The sequence below is a fragment of the Lepus europaeus genome, chromosome 9 (genome assembly GCF_033115175.1).
Source record: "Lepus europaeus isolate LE1 chromosome 9, mLepTim1.pri, whole genome shotgun sequence".
NCBI lineage: Eukaryota > Metazoa > Chordata > Mammalia > Lagomorpha > Leporidae > Lepus > Lepus europaeus.
Window position 1 is genome coordinate 23,804,876 of NC_084835.1, and position 12,951 is coordinate 23,817,826.

Below are 12,951 nucleotides of genomic sequence, written 5' to 3' on the forward strand. Positions count from 1 at the left end.
TAAAGAGCTGGACTGGAATAGGAGCAACCGGGACAGAACCTGGCACCCCAACCGGGACTAGAACCCGGGATACCGGTGCCGCAGGCAGAGGATTAGCCAAGTGAGCCGCAGCGCCGGCCAAGGGAGGACTTTTCTTTTTCTCTCTGCCTCTCTGTAACTCTGCCTTTCAAGTAAATGAATAAATCTTTTTAAAAAATCAAAATAAGTAAATATTTAAAAACAAACAAAACCCTGGGGTAAGGAGGTAGGGAGAAAGGAATTGAGAAAATAAAAGTGGAGGGGCAGCCGGCACCGCGGCTCAATCCTCCGCCTTGCGGCGCCGGCACACCGGGTTCTAGTCCCGGTTGGGGCGCCGGTTCTGTCCCGGCTTCCCCTCTTCCAGGCCAGCTCTCTGCTGTGGCCCGGGAGTGCAGTGGAGGATGGCTCAAGTTCTTGGGCCCTGCACCTCATGGGAGACCAGGAGAAGCACCTGGCTCCTGCCTTCGGATCAGCACGGTCGAAGCGCGCTGGCCGCAGCGGCCATTGGAGGGTGAACCAATGGCAAAGGAAGACCTTTCTCTCTGTCTCTCTCTCTCACTGTCTACTCTGCCTGTCCAAAAAAAAAAAAAAAAAGAAAAAAAGAAAAAAGAAAAAAGCTACTGCCTGCAATACCTTTGACTGTGACATTCCATATGGGCGCCAGTAAGAGTCCCAGTTGCTCTGTTTCCCATCCAGCTCCCTGCTCATGTGCCTGGGAAATCAGTGGAAGATGGTCCAAGTACTTGGGCCACCCACCCTGAAGGAGTTCCAGGCTCCTGGCTTCAGCCTGGCCCAGTCCTGGCCATTGCAGCCTCTTGGGGAATAAATCAGCAGATGGAGGATCCTTTCTCTCTCTCTCCCTTCCTCCCTCCCTCTCTCTGTGGGTCTGCCTTTCAAATGAGTGAATCAATCTTTAAGAAACAAGCAAAGAAACAAAAAAATGGAAGAAAGGAAAGGACCAGGCAGGTCAGTGTGAAGTGAGGGATCCTGATCCTCTGCCGGAAACCCGAGCGAGGAGGGCAGGATCTCAGGTGAATCAGTTCGGAAGTTGGCTCTGGCTGCCGCACCAATGGCTGGTTAGCAGAGTGCTGAACGCAGTCCCCAGCAGAGGACAGGCCTTGTCTTCCTGCTCTCTGTAGGCCACCGTGCTTCTATGGGAGAAAGTGTTCAGGAGACCGATGTGCCAGAAGGCAGGAGGGCAGTGCGAGGTAGAGACTGGCACCTCACTCTCACGCCGATAGGAGCCTGGGAGCAACAGCAGCTGTTGCTCCTGGCAAGGGTGCAGGAGCCCACAGCTGTGGTGGCCTGCAGGCTCCAAGACCAAGGACACTGGAAAGGCAGGGCTGTGGGTGGGCCAGCAGAGCCGTCGGGCAGGGCAGGAGGATGTCCTGGCAGTTCGGCCGGGGGCAGTGTCACACTCTGATACAGCTGTCTGAGAACAGCTGCACAGCAGAGGGAGAGAGGCAGACAGCAGCAGGTGTGGGAACCGTGGGAATGGAGACCCAGTGTGGATAGAAGGGCATGGGGGGAGGGGACTCAGAGGGACTTCTGGGGGAAACTAGGGGAGAAGCACTTACAGGCCTGGCTCCCCATTCCAATGTATGTGGATTCCAACTGGGAAGGAAAGATTGGGATGGGGGCTAAGGGGCTTAGGAGGGAGCCAACTACTCTCCTCTCATGTTGGTTCCCCAAAGACCATCCTCCTGCTGCACTGCCTCCCTCAGAACCCCTCCCACACTCTCTCCTGTCCTCGGGTTGATTTTCCCCTCCACCACCCTCTTCTGCACCTTATCCATCCTGTGTCCTGGCCTTGCCCTTCAAGGTAGGAAAGAAAACAGAACCCAGAATTCCCAAGGGCCCTTTGGAAAGCTCTGGTCCACAAGAGCAGAGAGAGAAAGGTTTGCTCAAGGTTCCAGTCAGCCAGAGGCAGGCACCAGGGCTCCACTGCCTGTGTACAACCAGCCCTTGGGGCCTGCACCTGGGCTGCCCGGTGGTACCGATTGGCTGTAAGAGCAAGTGGGCCTGGGGTATCCCTGGTTTTGCCTTGTGTGAGTCCGGTCTAGTGGTTGGGGGTGCAGCAGCTGTATATTCCTGCTTTTCTGCCCACCTCAACACCAGGCTCAGGGCTGAGGGTCCCAGGCAGCACAGGGAGGTAGGGGGTCAGCTGAGGCCAGCCTTTCTGCTCGGGCTCCTCCCAGCGTGAGAGGAGCAGCTGCTAGGCCCTGGCTCGGAGGCCCAAAGCCCCTTTAAGGGCAGCCTTCCACCCATCCCCCTGTCCCCACCTTTGTGTTACACCAGTTGCCACATTCCCTCAACTGCCCTGCGGCACAGAGATGACGAAATGTTTCTTTTCACCTTTTTTGGAAAACCCCTCCATTCACCATGAATGGGTCTTTGTGTGGTCCTGGGGACACGTAGAGGCCTCTGCAGAGAGTCACCCACATGCTGTGGTCAGTCATGCCTGCCCCTGAAGTCCTGGCTTCAAATTGAGGTCTCTTATCTTTAATTTTTTTTTTAAGATTTGTTTATTTTATTTTAAAGATTTATTTATTTATTTCAAATGCAGAGTTACACAGGTGCAGTGGCCCAAGGACTTGGACCATCCTCTACTGCTTTCTCAGGCCATAGCAGAGAGCTGGATTGGAAGTGGAGCAGCCGGGACTTGAACTGGCACCCATATGGGATGCTAGCACTGCAAGCAGCAGCTTTACCTGCTATGCCACAACAGTGGCCCCACATTTATTTATTTTAATTGAAGGGCACAGTGACAGAGAGGGAGAGGGAGGGACAGAGAGGGTGAGTGAAAGAGATCTTCCACCTGCTGGTTCAGTCTCCAAATGGTCACAACAGCCAGGGATGGGCCAGGCTGAAGCCAGGAGCCAAGAACTCCATCCTGGTTGCCCACATGGGTGGCAGGTGCCCGGGACCTGGGCTAGCTTCTGCTGCCTTCCTTCAGGGGCATGAGCAGAAAGCTGTGCTGGAAGCAGTCTGATACAGGATGCTAGCTTCACAACACCAGCCCCTCCTTTTTTTCATTTTTTTTTTAAGATTTATTTATTTATTTGAAAGGCAGAGCTACAGAGAGGCAGAGGGAGAGAGAGAGAGGGAGAGAGGTCTTCCATCCACTGGTTCCCTTCCCAAATGACCGCAAAGGCTTGAGTTGGGCTGATCCAAATCCAGGAAGCAGGAGTTTCTTCCGGGTCTCCCATGCAGGTGCAGAGGCCCAAGGACTTGGGCCATCTACTGTTTCCCCAGGCCATAACAGAGGGCTGGATCTGAAATAGAGCAGCTAAGACTCGAATCGCAGGCAGTGGCTTTACCAGCTATGCCACAGTGCTGGCCCCAAGCCCCTCCTTCTTATAAGGGCCTTTCTTGAGGCTCACCCCAAGTCCTTTTCATTTCAGGCTCTCTTAATTCTTGGGGTCCCTTGCCAAGTCCAGTCCAGTGAACCCATCTGATGGACATAGCCTCTTCTCTGGGGTCACACTCATTCATGGGTGACCCTAGCCGGGACCTTGGTTAAGCTTGAGTAGCAGCAGCGGCTGGAAGGGCCCTCTGAAGCTCACCAGCCTGCACAGTGAGGAGGGGGATGGGACAGGACAGCTGCTGCGGCCTTATGCCCCCTAGATGACACCGCACCTGTCGAGGCCCTGAAATCTCTCTTGTGTCAGGACCATCACCACCACTCCCCTGCCCCCCACTCCCTCCACTTTCTCCCCACCTCTGCCAGGGGCTTCCTTTCCCTGAGCAGTGGGGTCTGCGCCTCCCTGGGTGGCTGTGCAGGGTTTCCTCTGAAGCCCTTATTGCAGAACTTATCAGCAGTTGCCCAAGCCCAGTAGAGCCCTTCCTCCCACCATAGGGGTGTCCCTCCCCCCTCGACCTTCCTCCCCTGGGGCTGGAAGGAGAGGAGCAGCCTCTCCACATTCCAGCCAAGGTGGAGGCGGGGAAAATGAGAAAGTTTCTCTCTAAACCCACGCTGCTTGTTCGCTTGTTCCGACTTGACTTCCAAGCTGCCTGGTGCCCCTCCCAGCACGACCTCCATCTCGGCTCCCCCCCCCCTCCTCCCCCACCCCTCTTCTGTTGTCTGGTCTCTCTTTCCCCACCTCCCAGAGAAAGGAGGGGCTGAGGATTGCAGGTCAGCTGCTGCCCCTTCACCCCTCACCCCACCGCCACATTCCTTGCAGCTGGCCCGAGGGCACCTTCCCCATTCCCCTCCTCCGTGCTGTGCTCCCACCATCCCGCTTCCATGGCCCTTGCTCCTGGGGTCCTACTCTGCTGGCAGCCCCCAGCCTCGTTAAATCCAGCTCAGCTGCCTGCTCTCCCGGCAGGTGTTCTCTCCTTCCTCCCCACTTTGCAGTGCTCCCAGGCTCCTCAGACCTGCACACCGTCCACTTCCTCCCAGCCTTCATGGCGGCTTGCACTCCTTCCTAGAAAACCCCAGAGATTCCTTCCTCACTGCCCTGAGCACCTGCACTGTACAGCCGACCCTAGCCCCTTCCTGTCCCCCAATTCTTACCCTGGTATTTACTTATTTTATTTACCATCTCTTATTATGCTAGGATTTGGGTTCCACAAGAGGAGATCTTTTTTTTTATTCCTTGCTCTGTTTCCGCATACAGAAGACTCATTAAATATCTGTGGGTTGACCAACGCGTGGAGGATGTGTCACCGTGGCTCTGACTCAGTCATATAACATGGTCTTCTGTCCCTTTCAGCGAGCAGGCGGGACCACAGGCCACATATGAGATCATCTGAAGATGGAGTGACCAAGGGACCCAGAGAGGGCGACCAGCTTCTACAGGGTCACAGGGAAGTCAGGTCTGGGTTTCAGCAGGGGCTTACTCCTTACATGGGCACACTGATGATCAAAGATTGACCCTTTACCTGTTTTTTGGTTCTCCTCAAGATGACTGGAGGGACCCTTCTCATTGACTCTAGAAATGTTGGGAATTCCGCAGACCAGAGGTAGGGCTCCCAGAGGCTCTGTGAGTCTCTGTCAGCACTCAGCCTAGAGCAAAGGTTATCTGTTCACTTGCTCTAACATTTAACAGTTCTCCCAGGGCAGGCTCTCCACCGTGATACCAGCATCCGAAGCAGGGGTTACGGGGGAATCTGCCAGTGTCTCCGGTTGAGGGACCACTGAGGGGTGCCCAGGCTAATTGAGACGCATAAACCCAGTCTTCAGGTAAGCCCTTAGAGAAGGAGATGTTTCTTCCAGGAGCCTCCAGGAGAGCACTGAGCCAGTCTAGATATGCGAGTGAGCCCAGAGAAGGTGCTATGCCTGTCAGAACTACGTGAGTATGGGTGGCTGCCCCCAAGACTCTGGCTCAAGCGGTCAGTAACTGAAGACAATCAACAAATGGGCCCCTCAGCTTTGTTTGTTGCCACTGCCTGGCCAGCTAGACTATACCTAATCTGGTGTTTAGTCCAATGTTCAAGGCCGTGGGCCCAGTGTTTTGGGAAAGCTACCCAAAGTTGGCCTTGGGAGACTGTCTTATCCCAGGGCCAGGAGGGAGTAGAAGGTAGCTGAAGGAGGAGGCACTGGATATCTTTTATTTATTTAATTTTTATTTATTAATTTTCATATTTTTGAAAGCCAGAGAGAATTTTCAGCTACTGTTTCACTCTTCAGATGCTCACAATAGCCAGGGTGGGTCCAGGCCAAAGCCAGGAGCCTGGAACTCAATTTGGGTCTCCTACATGGGTGGCAGGGGCCCAAGCACTCGAGCCATCACCTCCTGCCTCCCAGAGTATACATTAGCAGGAAGCTGGAATTAGCAGCAGAGCTGGGACAGGGAACCAGGCAGCCTGATATGGAATATGGCAGCCCAAGTGGCATCTTAACTTCTGTAGCAAACACCTGCCCTGTCTTTTATTAATTCAACCAACAGTTGCCCTTGCTATGAGGTTCCTGTCCCACAGGACTATTTCTAGATGGCCAGGTGTGGAAGCTGACTGGAGGAAGTCCCTGTGCCAGCTATGTATAAAGGGGATCTGATCAAGTGCTAGGGAGGAGGGCCCCACTAGGGAAGGAACTGGCTCATGGAAAATCTAGTTGTAACAAGCAAACATGCCTACTGCAGTTTCCCCCAGATAAACTCCCCAGCCCTTTATCTCTGGCAGAGCTGCCAGACAATCTGCCTTCTATTAAATCCAGACAAAAGCCCTGATTTGGCTGACCCAGCCCACCTCCCCAGTTAGGTCTTCAGGTCTGGCATTTGGGTCAGGAGCCTCCACCCTTGGTCAGCACTGGCTCCTGCTCATCTTGATCAGGCCTGGAGGAAGGATCAGCAGCAGGAGCCTTCCTCCCCCACAGGGAGAGTCTGAGGTTCAGCACTGTTCCTCAGGAACATGCCAGAATGAAAAGCCCTGGAATTCTAGGACCAGAGGACTGTTTGGTGCACGTTAAGTGTCTACTGGATTTGGTTGGAGCTAGAAATAAAGTCTTAACTTAAATCATATTACCCCCAAGCAAACAGTGGAGCATTTGCCTTGAACCTTGCACGGAGCTTAGACCTTTGGGGAGGACCATCAAACAGGAGGCAAGACAATTCCTTCCTTCTCAAACAAGTTGAGCCTCTACGATGTGCTGGCTATTAGGTAATAGTTGCAAAGCAATGGAGCCAAGCAAATTAGTCTCTGATGAAGGGCTTACACTGCAGTGGAGGGGACACATCTTAATCAGATAGTCTTCCTGGAACCTCAGATCCTTAATGGCAGCAGCACTGGGGGCTGAAGGCTCAGGAGAGCTGAGAGAGGACTGTCATCTTGATCAGTCTCCCTCAGGCCCACACTCCATGCGCCTTTTGCACAGCTGCTCCTGGACAGTCCCTGGATGTCACTGTTGGTTTTGTTCTCCAGCACGCTGTGAATACCAGGCCTGGCCTAGGGTGCCCTAGACCCACTAGGTTTCCAAGACCTTGTGCTGATTCCCAGAGTGGGTTATGCAGGCCCTAGCGAGAGGAAAGACTTCACTTCTCAAAACTTCATGGAGTTAGGCCCAGGCTGGTTCATATCTGGCTAGCCAGGTGCTGTGACTTCCAGGACCTGAAGGAACACAAGGTTTGGGGACTCTGACTCCAGACAAAGATGAAAACAGAGCACAATGAGGCCCAGAGTGTAGGGCTGCTCTGGCCTGGGGGAAAGGAGCATTGGCAGGATTTGCCAAAGCTGGAGGACAGGAGGAGAGGGAGCCTGGAAGCACAGGGCCAGCCTGGGGCCCTGGCACCTCCAACTGAGCCAGGAAACCTGCAGGGCTGGAAAGGACTTCACTGTGAGGACTTCAAGCAAACTCTGTCTCCTTCTCCGGGTTCCCAGTCTCACCCGCCCTGGGACACCAGTTAGGCAGAGCACTTCTCTTAACCACGGCTCTAGGGCTACTCAGACGCTAGGCACTGGGACCCTGGAGGCCAGGACTTGGGGCCTTATCTGCCAAGGCCAATGTCAAAAAGGAAAACTGGGGTTGTGTATGGTCTGGCGTCTGTGGATGGACAGTGAGGTCTACAGAGCAGTACCTGGGAGGTGCCTCTCGAGGTCTGTACCCTCTGATGTTTTTTGCCTTGGAAAACAGATCTATAACTATACAGTCAGACGTGAAAATATCCAGCAGAACCTGGGGTTGCAAAGCAGTGCCTGTTGTGTTTGAGGTGAGCGGCAGACTGAGCTGAAGGGGTAAAGGAAGAACCCAAATGACTTCCCACATTCTTAGCGGCTTTTCCAAGCAGCAGAATTTTACAACTGGATTTGAGAAGTCATTATTCTTTTAGTTTAAACATCTAAGGTATGATTTGAGGCCTTTCCTCTGGTTTTTAGTTCCTTCCCTTTCTGGTGTCTGAATGAGGCTTGGAGCCCCTGCACTTAAGTATAGACAGTTGCAAACAAGCATGTGGGTTTGGGAGGTGGGGCATTTTCTGTTTTCTCTGAAATTTGCCTCTCTCAGACACTCCTGAGGAGAAGGTGGAAAGAGGGGAGCCCCAGAACTGTCTGGGATTCAGGAACAACCCCCTGGCGGGTGGCAGTTTTGGGTTCAGAATGCGCTCAGAATTCCAGCCTGGTCACATGCCAAAGAGTGAATGGACCCATTCTGCCAGAGGGTGGGGACCGGAAGGGGGCAGAGCTCACCGCAGATCCCATTCCCAGACCCCAACCACTGTCAGGTTTGAGGCTTTTGGGATGGGGGTAGAAGGGCGCAAGGACCCTGCCCTATTTTGCCCTTGAAGGAAAGAGGGACCCCAGCGGCAAGCCCCACTTCGTACACTCTCTTACCCCCACCCAAAGAATGCAGGCCACTGGGAGCCAGTGACCTGTGCCTCTGGCGGTCAGAGCTATTTTGGGCGCCCGAGGAGGCCCTGGATTCTGGCGTTCCAAGCAGGGGGAGGGGATGAGGGAAAGTCTTGAGGTGGTGCTTCCTGGACTCTGGCGAGGCCGTAGGAGAAGGGCTAGCTCCTCTGGGCCCTGGCCTCAGTTTCCCCATCTGTGTACGGGCCAGGCAGCCAGGCTTTCATCCTTTGCAATTCAGAGAACGCTTTTAATTATTTTCATGGCTTTTAAACACCTCTTGATGTGCGTTCGAGGGAATTTAGAGAGGCCGAGCCGAGTCTATAGGTGGCCAGCTTTGGCCGGGCTGGCCCACCGGCCTGAACGTCGCCGGTTAGGTTTGAGGCCCAAAGGCCTGAGGTTAGGCGGGGCGCCCCTCCCCCTTCCCGCTCCTCAGAGTTCCGGGGCAGCAGGACTGGCCAGGGCGTGTCTCGGAACGGACCTGGCTGGCCGAGGGGGCGGGGCTTCCACGATGAGGCGTGGCCCGCCGGGCGGGGGAGTGGCGGGCCAATGAGCAGAGAGGCCCGGGCGTGGGCGGGGCCTGCGCGCGGGTGCGGCGCGCTGCGGGGCGGCCGACGCAGGCAGAAGCTGGCGGCGCGCGGACGGCCAGTCGGCGCCTCGCGGAGCTGGCCGCGGGATTGGCTGCGGCACTCGCGTGTCAGGCGGTTGCTAGGCTCCGGCCGCGCGCCCCGCCCTCGCGCTCGGCGCCCTCTCACCGCCCGGTACGTGCTCGCGCGGAGGCTGCGGCGCGGCGCTCGCGCTCCTTGGGCTCGGGGGCGGCAGCAGAGGCAGCTTGGCGCCGAGTCCCGGGGGAGCGGCGGCGGCGGTGGCGGCGGCGTCCTGGGGCTGCGAGGACCGAACACCTGCCGGGCCCGCCCGCCGGCGCTGGGTGAGTGCGCCGCACGCCCCCCGCCGCTGTGCCCGGCTGCCCCGGCCCCCAGCTCTGCTGCTGGCCGAGCCTTCCGCGGAACACCTGCTGCTGCTCGCTGCTCGGCCCGGGGCGGGGACGCGGCCGCGGACGTCCTTGCGGGTGAGGAGGCGGCGCCGCCCCGGCGGAGCCGCCCCTCTGCTCTCGGGGCTGTGAGCGAAAGCTCGGAGCGTCTCGGCGGCGAGGCCCGGGCTGCGTGCAGCGGAGATGGGCCAGGCCTGAGCCCGGCCCGCGCTGCCGGGGACGCGGGGCCTGCGCGCCTGCCGCGGGTGTGTGCGGCCTGCGGGCCGCCGCCGGGGCCCACAGTGGGGGTCGCGGCCCAATTGGGCCAGATCCGACTGTGAGGGAGGCGTGGAGCCCCTGCAGGAGGCAGGGAAGGGCATTGCCGCCGCCTCTCGGCCTGAACGGCTCGGAGCCTTGGGGGGTCCCCCTCCCCAGCTGGAGCTCGTTTGGAAAGCTGCCTGCCACCTTTGCCTCTTTTCACTTGGTAATGGCAAGATCAGGTTCACCCGCCAGTGTGTCGGGAGGTGTCCCCAGAGAAAATACGAAGAGTCCTTCTGCCCAAGTTAATTTCCTTAACAAACTCAGCTGTTCACTTCAAATGCCTTTTTAGTCTCTTGAGAAGCTTTTGCGGTTGTACATTGAGTTACTTCTGGCTGAGTTTTAATGGTGATGATCTTGAAGGAGTTTTGCCTGGATAGAGGCTAGGGCGAAACTTAAAAGTCAGACCTGCTGGTTCCCTACAAAAGCGAGTGGAAGTGATTCTTGGCGTGGAAGCCAAGCTCCGTGAAGAGAGAGCCGTGTTTGTGGACTTAGGGCCTGATAAAAGACTTGGATATACTTCCAGATGTTTTGAAAAGTCTGGCGTAGAGGGGATGTTACAATTTTATCAGGTTGTGCTATGTTTAGTGTTCAGAGACATGATAATTTTGTAATGTTCCTGTTCTAAAAACGAGTTCGACCTTACCACATTTTGGAGGCGTAAAAATCCGTAAAATCCGTAGTTGGAATATTGGAGAAGTGGAATTGAACTTTTTTTTTTTTTTTTTACTTTGCAGTCAAGGAAAAAGCGCTCCTGGCCTGCATGCTTGCGAGAGGCTGAGGAGCTGTTTGTTGGAGAAATTGGTTTCAGTGGGGAGTTGGATGCATAGCTTGCGCCTGTTCCTGGCCTGTGGGAATTTGTGTAAAGGTCAGAGTGAGCAGCACGGTGTAGATAACAAACACCTGGTTGGAACACGAATGCTTCTGTTGAAGGGCAGAGGACAGCTCCTTGCTATTTAAAAAAAAAATTGATTTGGCAAAGTGAGCTTGTTCACTTAACAAATATTTGGCCTCACTACCTGGCACATTCTGTGGTAGGTCCTGGGGACCCTTGTGTAAGCGTCTAGTTCTGCCCTTAAGGAACTCAGTTTGGGGGCCAGTGAGGATCAGAGAGAATCCATGCTTACTAGCAACTGTTCACTAAATGTGCTCACGTGGCAGGCTGAAGAGAGGGAATTCCTGAGCTGTGATTTTCAGGGCCAGCAGGAATTAGCTGAGGGACATCAAGGCCAGGACACAGGGAAGCACGGCGCCCTATGGGACTGCCCAAAATAGCACCTGGGAGTCTTCCAGCTCGGCAGGTGGGAGGCCCAGGCCTGCCTTGTTGTGCTCAAGAGTTCTTCCTACTTAGGGTGCAGGAGCCTCGGACCTCGGAATGCTTTCAATCAGCGCCGTGGCATAATCCAGACGTGTGCTTAGAAAGGTAAAAGTGGTGGCCACTGAGGGAACAGGGTCAGGACTTCTGGCAGTCCAGTCGAGCGACTGAGGAGAGGTGAGGAAGGGGGAGGGGCCTCCTGAGCGTGCTGAAAAGGTAGTGCAGAGGGAATGGCCAGCTGTGGTGGGGGAGGAGCCTGCGTTCAGGAATGCCTGGCCCAGAAGACTGTAAAACACCTCTTGGCTGCCAGATGCAGTGGCCCTGAGATCTGCTAGTGTCTTGTTAAACATTAGCAATGGTGGAGGCTACTTAGACTGCAGGCGATGCTTAGGAAAGGAGAAGTCTGGCATTTGATTGATTAAAAACCTTGTCTCCTGCTTGACCTGGGGCATTACATTTCCTCTTGGGCATAGCAGGTGTCTAAACCTGTGAGTAGAGGTGTGTTCCTCCTTGCTGAGGAGGATGGGAGCATGTTCAGTCCTTCACCTCACCATTATTGCAACCTCTCCTGCTTCCTAGGTCAGTGACATGAGGGACCTGTGTCACTGCAGCCCAGGGCCGTCTGTTTCTGCTCTCTGTTCATCACTGGTAGTTATCAGAGCTTGTTTATTGGCTGAGGAAATTGAGTCACAGGAGAAGGAATGTGCCCAAGGTTAAATAACTCGGATCATTTGAACTCAGTTTGAATATTTGGCCTTTTTTTTTTTTCCTTCTAAGATTTATTTATTTGAAAAGCAGAGTTAGAGACAGAGATCTTCCATCCCCTGGTTCATTCTCCAAATGGCTGTAGCAGCCAGGAGCTTCATCCGGGTTTCCCATGTGGTTGCAGGGGCTCAAGTACTTGGGCCATCTTCTGCTTTCTTCACAGGCACATAGTGGAAGCAGATCCCAAGTGGAACTGCCGGGACTCAAACTGGCACTCTTAGGAGGTGTTGGCATCAGAGGTGGCTTAAATCTGCACCGTGACGTGGAGCCTATGTTGGGCTGTCTATAGCCGTTTGTATTTATGTTGCATCAAACTGATAGTGGTGGTCCCTGAAGGGTGCTTCAGTGAAAACCAGGCCTACGAGTCTCAGTCAGGGACCTCAAAGACTGCGAACATGCTGTAAGGGCCATTCTCAGAAACAAGGGCCTGTTGGAGTCTTCCTAGTCCCTATGCTGTTTGCTCTAGGGACTGGGCTGAAGTCATCCAAGGAGCCTGGGTCCTAGTCAAGGAGTGGAGGCAGACTTTAGGGGAGGTCTGCTTTTGAACTGAACCTTCAAGAAGGGCTAGTGTTTTTATTTACTTTGAAACCTGTGAAAGTGGCGGTTAGGGGGAGGCTCGTGGTTTGAGTGGTGAAGAGGCAGTGACAGGAACGTCACAGCTGTGTGGTTGGGAAAGAGGTAAGCAGATTCAGGGCGGGAAGGAGAAGAATGGGCAGTTTTCTTGGGGTGTTCTGGAAGGTTGGATTGGGGCCACAGTGCAGCATGAAGGAGTTTGCTGTTGTGTAGCAGCAGGAAGCCTCGAAGGTCTCAGCACAGCTGTGGGGTTGACTCCAGGTTTTAAGAGGCAGGCCTCCTGTGAGACTGGAGCCTGGGCCGAGCTAGAGGCTTGTTATTCGGTGATGCGGTCCATTGAGGGAGACAGTGGACCTGAACAAGGACAGTGGTCAACTGTGGGGTGGAGAAAAGGCTCAAGATAAGTAAGTTCTGCAAATGTTAGGGGTTTAAACGATGCAGCTATCCGCAAGTGCCTTCTGCTAAGTGATGGTGGGAAGATGAAGTCAGGCAGCATCAGCCAGGAGACCCTGAGAGACCTGGAGCAAAGAGCAGCCTTCTAGGCTGCAGGAAGGGAGCACAGCTCGTGTCTTTGAGATAGGCAGGAAGATGTCACCAAGCTGTCCTTGGGTGACCATGTGTGGAAGACCAAGGTGTGGATAGGCTGGAGCTGGAGTAAGGTGTCCTCTGGGGATAGGGGACAGAAGGTTGACCTGAAGGCTGAGCTGAGCCTCTG

The 12,951-nt window shown here is 54.9% G+C and overlaps 1 protein-coding gene across 3 annotated transcripts in view; it reads left to right on the forward strand.

Annotated features, from left to right (window-relative positions):
* The first annotated feature begins 9,010 nt into the window (after positions 1 to 9,010).
* The window catches only part of DAG1 (dystroglycan 1), an 80,551-nt gene continuing 76,610 nt past the window's right edge, over positions 9,011 to 12,951 (forward strand). The window contains exon 1 of one of the 3 annotated variants that reach the window (XM_062200873.1): positions 9,011 to 9,056. The gene's annotated coding sequence lies outside the window, so the exon portion shown is untranslated. Of the gene's footprint in view, positions 9,057 to 9,126; positions 9,224 to 12,951 lie in introns of those variants that run through there. The other 2 variants (XM_062200872.1, XM_062200874.1) reach the window with 2 other exon arrangements.